The 6,923-nt window shown below is 27.9% G+C and overlaps 1 long non-coding RNA gene and 1 other non-coding gene across 2 annotated transcripts; one reads left to right on the top strand and one right to left on the bottom strand.

The window, feature by feature from the left end:
• The first annotated feature begins 333 nt into the window (after positions 1-333).
• On the top strand, positions 334-2,743 carry LOC112691452. Its single transcript, XR_003149308.1, has 3 exons — positions 334-435; positions 974-1,171; positions 1,595-2,743. It is a non-coding gene; the product is annotated as an uncharacterized LOC112691452 (long non-coding RNA).
• A 3,978-nt stretch (positions 2,744-6,721) lies between these two features.
• LOC112691464 lies at positions 6,722-6,912 on the bottom strand. The gene has a single exon (XR_003149314.1). It is a non-coding gene; the product is annotated as a U2 spliceosomal RNA (small nuclear RNA).
• Between the last annotated feature and the right edge of the window lie 11 nt (positions 6,913-6,923).

The following is a 6,923-nucleotide window of genomic DNA, read 5'->3' as shown; positions in this document are numbered from 1 at the left end:
TCGCGTAAATCTGATACACAATTTGCGTACAAACGTTTTGTTTACATTTTCGTAGAGATTATTTTTGGATAGATAATTTTTTAGTTTTCTCAGGAGTAGTGGGGAAACGACCAAGAAATATTTTTATTCTATTTTATTTTATATAACAATTCAATATTAATAAATATAATAGACATTGATTTTACATGATATTTTACAGTAGAGCTGATGGAACACTCTCAATTCCATTTATACCACACGAAGTGCTTGGATCCCATACTCTATATAGCTACATATTCTAATATCGACCTCACAAAAGCGCAGTATAAGGACTTTATGAGGGTAACTAATTTAGGTTCACTACCATTTTATAAAGCTTAATGTCTTTAAAGCTTTACAACACATTTTATCTAAATGTGCATAAAAATTTGATTCACCATCAAAAACAATACCCAGGTCAGTAACTGTGTTGCCCACGAACAACAAAAGATTTTTATTAATCACATATGGATAATTAATTTATTCACGAGTCCTAAAGAACGATACATTAAAATATTCAACTCCAAACCACGATCATTGGCCCACTTTACTAAAGAATTAATATTATCTTATAAGAATATACTTATACAGTCCTCTAAAAAAACACATATTAAAAATAACTTTAAAACATCTACAAAATATCTGGACATTATGTTTAATTTCGTCCTACAACCGTTTCTACGTTTTTTTTTTTTTTTTATAAAATAAACATATTTAAAGCTTGATAAATATAAATAAGGAAAACTTTAAGCGCGTATTTTAGTAAATTCAGAAATTTTAATTTCGCCCATTTTATTTTGAATGATGTAATCACATGAATTGTGATTTACGAAAAAAAAATCAACTTATCCATTAACAATTTACCCGGGTATTGTCAATATTAATTTAATTTTAATTCAAAAAATTGTTAATTCAACGCATTTTTAACCGTTTAACATTTTTTTATTTTTTCTAGAATATATCAATATTGAACAATAATAATAAGGTACAATGTGTACTAATCATATAGATAATAGATATTAATCAAACGGTAGTTGGACCGATCAGTTAATCACAGTAAAGAAGGGACACAAGGGACGATTAAAAGGCTTTGTCTTTCTCTCTCTCATCGATTTTGAATGGTCTTCTGAAACTGGGGTCACTTTAGAAACAAGTGAGCTACATTAAAAATTTTAAGTCTATTAATTATAATAACTATTAATAATCGAATATTCTATTAGTGCACAAGAAAAGTAAAAAAAAAAAATAATAAAAAATAATGTAAGTTTATAAATGTGATGCCTGCACTGGTTTTGCAGAAAAACTTTTATTGCGATCGACCTATATTCTTAAAAAAATCAACTGGTTGGTGACCCCTGTTTTATAGAGTAAACAGACGACCTGTGTTTGATTATCATTGGCCCCCTCCACCAATTAGTGATTTCTAGATCCACACCTGAACGTAATATACTGTACATTTGTATTACAAACTTACACTTAGGTATTTTTATCATCATAAATGCAAAAAATTGTTTAAATAATTCTTTAAAAATATACAATATTATAATATAATACATATATATTACATATATTACAGGTCAGTAAATCTCAATTGATTCGATAATTAATTACGATTCAACGCACGTAGGACACAAAATAAAGGAATATAGCACCTACAATCTAGTAAGTATAAAATAAATTGTTTCTAGTCTTTGTACCCGAGTAGACGGTAAAACATTTTTATTTGATAGCTATTTTAATACGAATTGCGATAAACCACGAACTACTATATATCAAACTGTAGATTATTTAACTTTAATTAGGTACACATTACTAAAACTATTATGTTGATGATACTTTTTTCTGTATACCGAAATTAACCCAAAAATTATTGCCACATAGACTTAATACTATTCTAATGACATTCATTATGCAGTGTGATGTTGAGTAGTGCCTCTTATTGTGATATACGTCCAAATAAATCAATTACCAAGATCAGTATATTTAAAATTTAGCAGGACTAAAGTTGAAATATATGCTTGATTATATAAAAAAAAAAGGAAAGTTACTCTCATAATTATGAAAGTAAAATAATGAGTTTATACAAAAGGTATTTCGTAGATCTGCAGAATTTTTATGAAATTTAAAAACGTTAAAAATCTTCCAAGAAAAACTTATTGGCGAGTGTTTAAGTTCTGTTTGTGAAAGAAACGTTCGAGGAATTAATAGCAAACGATTTTCACCGGAAAAATAAGAAAGTTTATGGCCAGCATTGGATTATTTTGAAACCACATGATCATAAACCATGTGAATGAGCTCCGATAGAAAATTGAATTCTTTGTATTTTTCGTTATGCATTAATAGCACAAGATTTGTCTCCAGCAAATAAATTACCAGAATGATTGCGCGTAATCGTATTACTTTTATTACATTAACGCTGTACTGCGGGAAACCGTTACATTCCAAAAATTCGCGAAAGCTCCGGGGGTGAGGGATGAAAACTCGTGGAAATGAATCAATATAATGACAGCCAATGAACCGAAATGGAATAAAAATACGAGTAAATACAATGAAACCCTGTCTCAATTACAAAAGCTTTGTACTGAATTAGTAATCGAGACGATTATTGCAGAAGATTATTTTAAGGTAACCTGTTCATTGTAATATCATAACGGTGTTCAAACATCTACAAATATTACATAATAGTTTTTATTTGCTCGAGGGATTATTTTTCAGTTAATTTCAACTCCCGCCAGGGTTTTCTAATAATTTTTATGCAATGTCTATCAAAAGTAATTTTAATTACGTCAATAACAAACGATCACAAACAATACAACGAAAAATATACTGCTATTATATTGTTCTATTGTTCCGTGTTTAATCTTCCCGCCGCGACGGCCGTGTGCTTAATAATAATAAAATTATTGCTGGCGTGCGCTAAATTTCCTCGCTTTCCTGTGTCCTCGAATCTATAGCGCAACAACAACAAATTAAAACTATTCGATTGACAATGGAAAATATTAATTATTTGTTGTTACAATTAGTATTTGCACAAATATAGGTGGGCATTACGCGAAAACTTTAATCTGTTCCCGCTCATAGAGTGTATAGATGTGATTGGAACATGTTTTTAAACTTACGATTACGAAACTCGATCCACGCGCATACCAAATTAAACTATTCGTTTGATTATAAATAATTACTACAGTGTCCAATCTTTTTAAACGAAAACGAAAATATTTGCATTCTGCACTGTTTGCTGGTGCCTAAATAACTAATTATGACGTTGTAATTTATTAATTATAACTTGGATTATAAATTATTTTCCAACAGTAAATCACAATGATAACTTTGCAATGATAGTATATACTTTTATTTTGTAGTCAGCACCCACACACTCATTTGTTATCCTAAATATGAGTGTTTTTCTTTCGGGAAGTGAGAACTCAGAATAAAGTGAAGTGATTTTTCACCAAAGCCTTCTCATGATTATTTTAATTATTTTTAATTGTGCTCATTAAACAACTCATTATCTACAATTTGATGATTTTTACATATATTATAATGTCTATAAATTTCGTAATAATAATCCATAGGATCATGACTGCTAAACCAATAAAGAGTGATTGAATGATTTATTTGCTAAAGTTAACAACATTTATATAAAAACAGTATTTTTGTAAAAAAAAACTTGTCTGCAAAACTACTTTAACAATATTGCTGGGAAAAATCATCATAGGCATTTAACTATTTTGTATTCGATGAAAGGCAAATAATGTGCGTGGGCTTTTTTGAAATCCATATTAACGTACATATATTATTTTTTAATAAACTTTTTACGGATTTGGTTTGAATTTGATCCTAACATAGTCCTCTATATGTATCTACAGTAAATATAATTTAAATTAATCGATATATTTAATATTATATTTATGAATTTAATGTTAAGTTTATATAATTTCTTTGAATATGAAAATATAAATAAAACAAAACCTAAAATTTTTCTATCGAAAATTGAAATAATTAAAAAAATTAAAAATATACGTATTTCTAATAATGAATATTGTTTATTGAGTAGTAAAATAAAATTTAACTATATTGTGTCAATTAATTGCAATATACTAAAATAAACTAAATATACTAAATAAACGTTTGACATATTATTATACTGATATCTATGAAACACATTACATGTCAGCAACCATAGTTGCTAAAAAAATAAAAAATAAAAAAATAATGATCTGGAAATAAAAATGCTGTACCAAAAAGGATATTTGTTATGACATTTGAAATCCATGATTTGCGCGATAAATATTCAATAAAATAATAAAAAATTTAATTAAAGTCGAAAATTATTAAATGTTTGATACTCGTAAATTAATATACATAAAATAAATAGTTTATATATAAAAATAAATAATTATAAATATAACTGATTCAAATTGTACTATTAATCGGGTTTTGATTGATTTAAAATTTGATGCTTGATGTGTATTGAATTTACAACCTTTATTTAATATAAATTTTAACGGTTTCCAGCTTCATTGAAAAGCATTTCAATAAATTTAATTTATTATATTATATTAATTATTTATTATATTTCATTTATTTATTTATTTATTTCTTTATATGAACTATTTATTTATTTTTTTATATATTGATAAATACTTGTACGTAATTATTTTAATTTTTGTTTTATTTCTTCGATTCATTGTATTCAGCATAAGTATAATAAAATCTCTTAGATCAGTAATAATAATACAATTGGAATGATTATTTTTTAAGTGATATCATTGTACTCGACACTTATTTGATCTTGTTGAAAATTCCTTTAGCATTTTTTGAAAATCGATTAAATAAGTTCTTTAGAGCGTTCGAATGTAACATTATCGTGATTTTATTGACTTAGTGTGTGCCTAATGACGAGTTTTTAATCCGAAACCGATCGTACTATACAAATATAAATACGCTAGGCTAAGCATTTATTTATTTCTATAAACTATTACTTTTACTTATTTATACATGTAAATACTATTTTGTTGATTACTTAATAATCTATATGACAACAAAAAGTTTAGTTATTCTTATGATATAATCGATCACTCATAAATATCAATAAGTATGAAATAAAATAATATGTCCTTATTGAAAAATAAACATCCTAACCTAACCGTACCCTACTTGTTAAGTACCAATAGTGACCATGCGATTGCAGTCGGACGTCAGTCTATCTTTCGTCTCCATGATTCGACCAAGGTTGGTTGAGACCTACGATCTACCCCTCTGACTATGAGCTGAGCTAGGAGATGTAAGACTACTAGTTGCAACCGTATCGATCTGACGCTGGTGATCGCTGGCAACAATTAGCAATTAAATTGACACACCCATTTCCGATGTTATAGTGAGAATCACCAACCGTTGTTGTTTGCAACATTTTCCTGTCACATTTATTAGAAAGTGAAAAAAAATCGATATTTGACAAATTCTAGGCAACTATTTTTGTTTATCTCGTCCAATTACAGTGAATAAGCACATTAGTGATAGCATTTTATGTCACAACGCAATTGACTGTCGTAACATTTACTTACTTATCATAATCTATATTTTAATATTCCCAACGGCTTACTATAAATGTCAATATAATTTCAAGTCATTCGTGCGCAAATTTCAACTCCGGCATTAATAATAAGTCGATAAAAATACGACTGAAGCGCGTTGTTTTGTCAGTGGCAGACAACAAAAACAATGATCACAAGTCACTATTATGAATAAGAATGGACGTAATCCATTACCAATGGGGAATTTATGGAAATTTATGTAGTGATTATTTTTATAGTGTCAAACTGCAAAAGTACAATTTAATAAAATAACTGATTTTTAACACTTGTACGTAATATTGTCAATATTGATGATCGATAACCAAACAATCAAATAGTTCCGAACTTTTTTTCGTGTAACGTACAAGGTAAATTTAATATACATACTACGATAAAGTCGATAATGTCTCCTTTTTTTAAAGATCCATCGCCACAACAACATGTTATCTTCATCTTTCAATAATTTGTCGCAAGTTTTCCTGTATTCTATATATCAATCTTTGTTCGAGACTTTTGATAACAATAAAAATAGATTAATGAAATATATTTTAACTTTTACAAAAACCTCTTGAATATAATATTGTAGAAAATGTACGTTTAAAACTGTAATTATACTCATATTGGTTCAATGCGTCACTGAATATATTATAAGTAATTGGAAAAAAGAGATAGGTACATTCAAAATATTTGCTCTTGATCTCACGACAAATACAGTTTTATTTTGAAAAAATGTTCATGGCTACCAGTTATTGTTGTAAACAATGTTGCATATTTTATATCATAAACTATAAATCCGACGTTGTATCGACAATCGATATGATTTTTATATTAGTAATTATTTTATTTGGAACATGCATATATTATAATCGTAGAACTTTTCTAAAGACCAACGAAATCAAAATTATACCAAGGGGAGTACTATTTGCGATTAAACGGCGAAGTGGTACAAATAACAATGATGATAAAATTAAATTAATTTTCAGCAAGCTTGTGACAAAAATTATGTTTCTTACTAAAAATATTTTCACGTAGATAAATCTGTAAATATTTGTATAGAATGTAAGGCCGAGTAAAACCGAGGTTTATTGTCACATTGATGGTTAAAAATATTGCAATAATTATATTGATAAATATGGGCCGTCCCCGGTGGTACTGCGATACCGGGTCAACCCGCGGTGGAGTAGAAGCAAGCCCCAAATCTCCACCATTTTTCATAAATTAGTTTAACATTTGAACACTCGGTAAGTGTATATCAGATGTTAAGCTGATAAGAACAGATACTACACTTTGATCTTAGCTCAATGAGCCGAGAAGCGATACACAATTCTC

Source organism: Sipha flava, unplaced genomic scaffold, assembly GCF_003268045.1.
Source record: "Sipha flava isolate LNK unplaced genomic scaffold, YSA_version1 615_pilon_pilon, whole genome shotgun sequence".
NCBI lineage: Eukaryota > Metazoa > Arthropoda > Insecta > Hemiptera > Aphididae > Sipha > Sipha flava.
The sequence above is the reverse complement of the archived record's forward strand: the minus strand, read 5'-3'. Positions and strand labels throughout refer to the sequence as shown.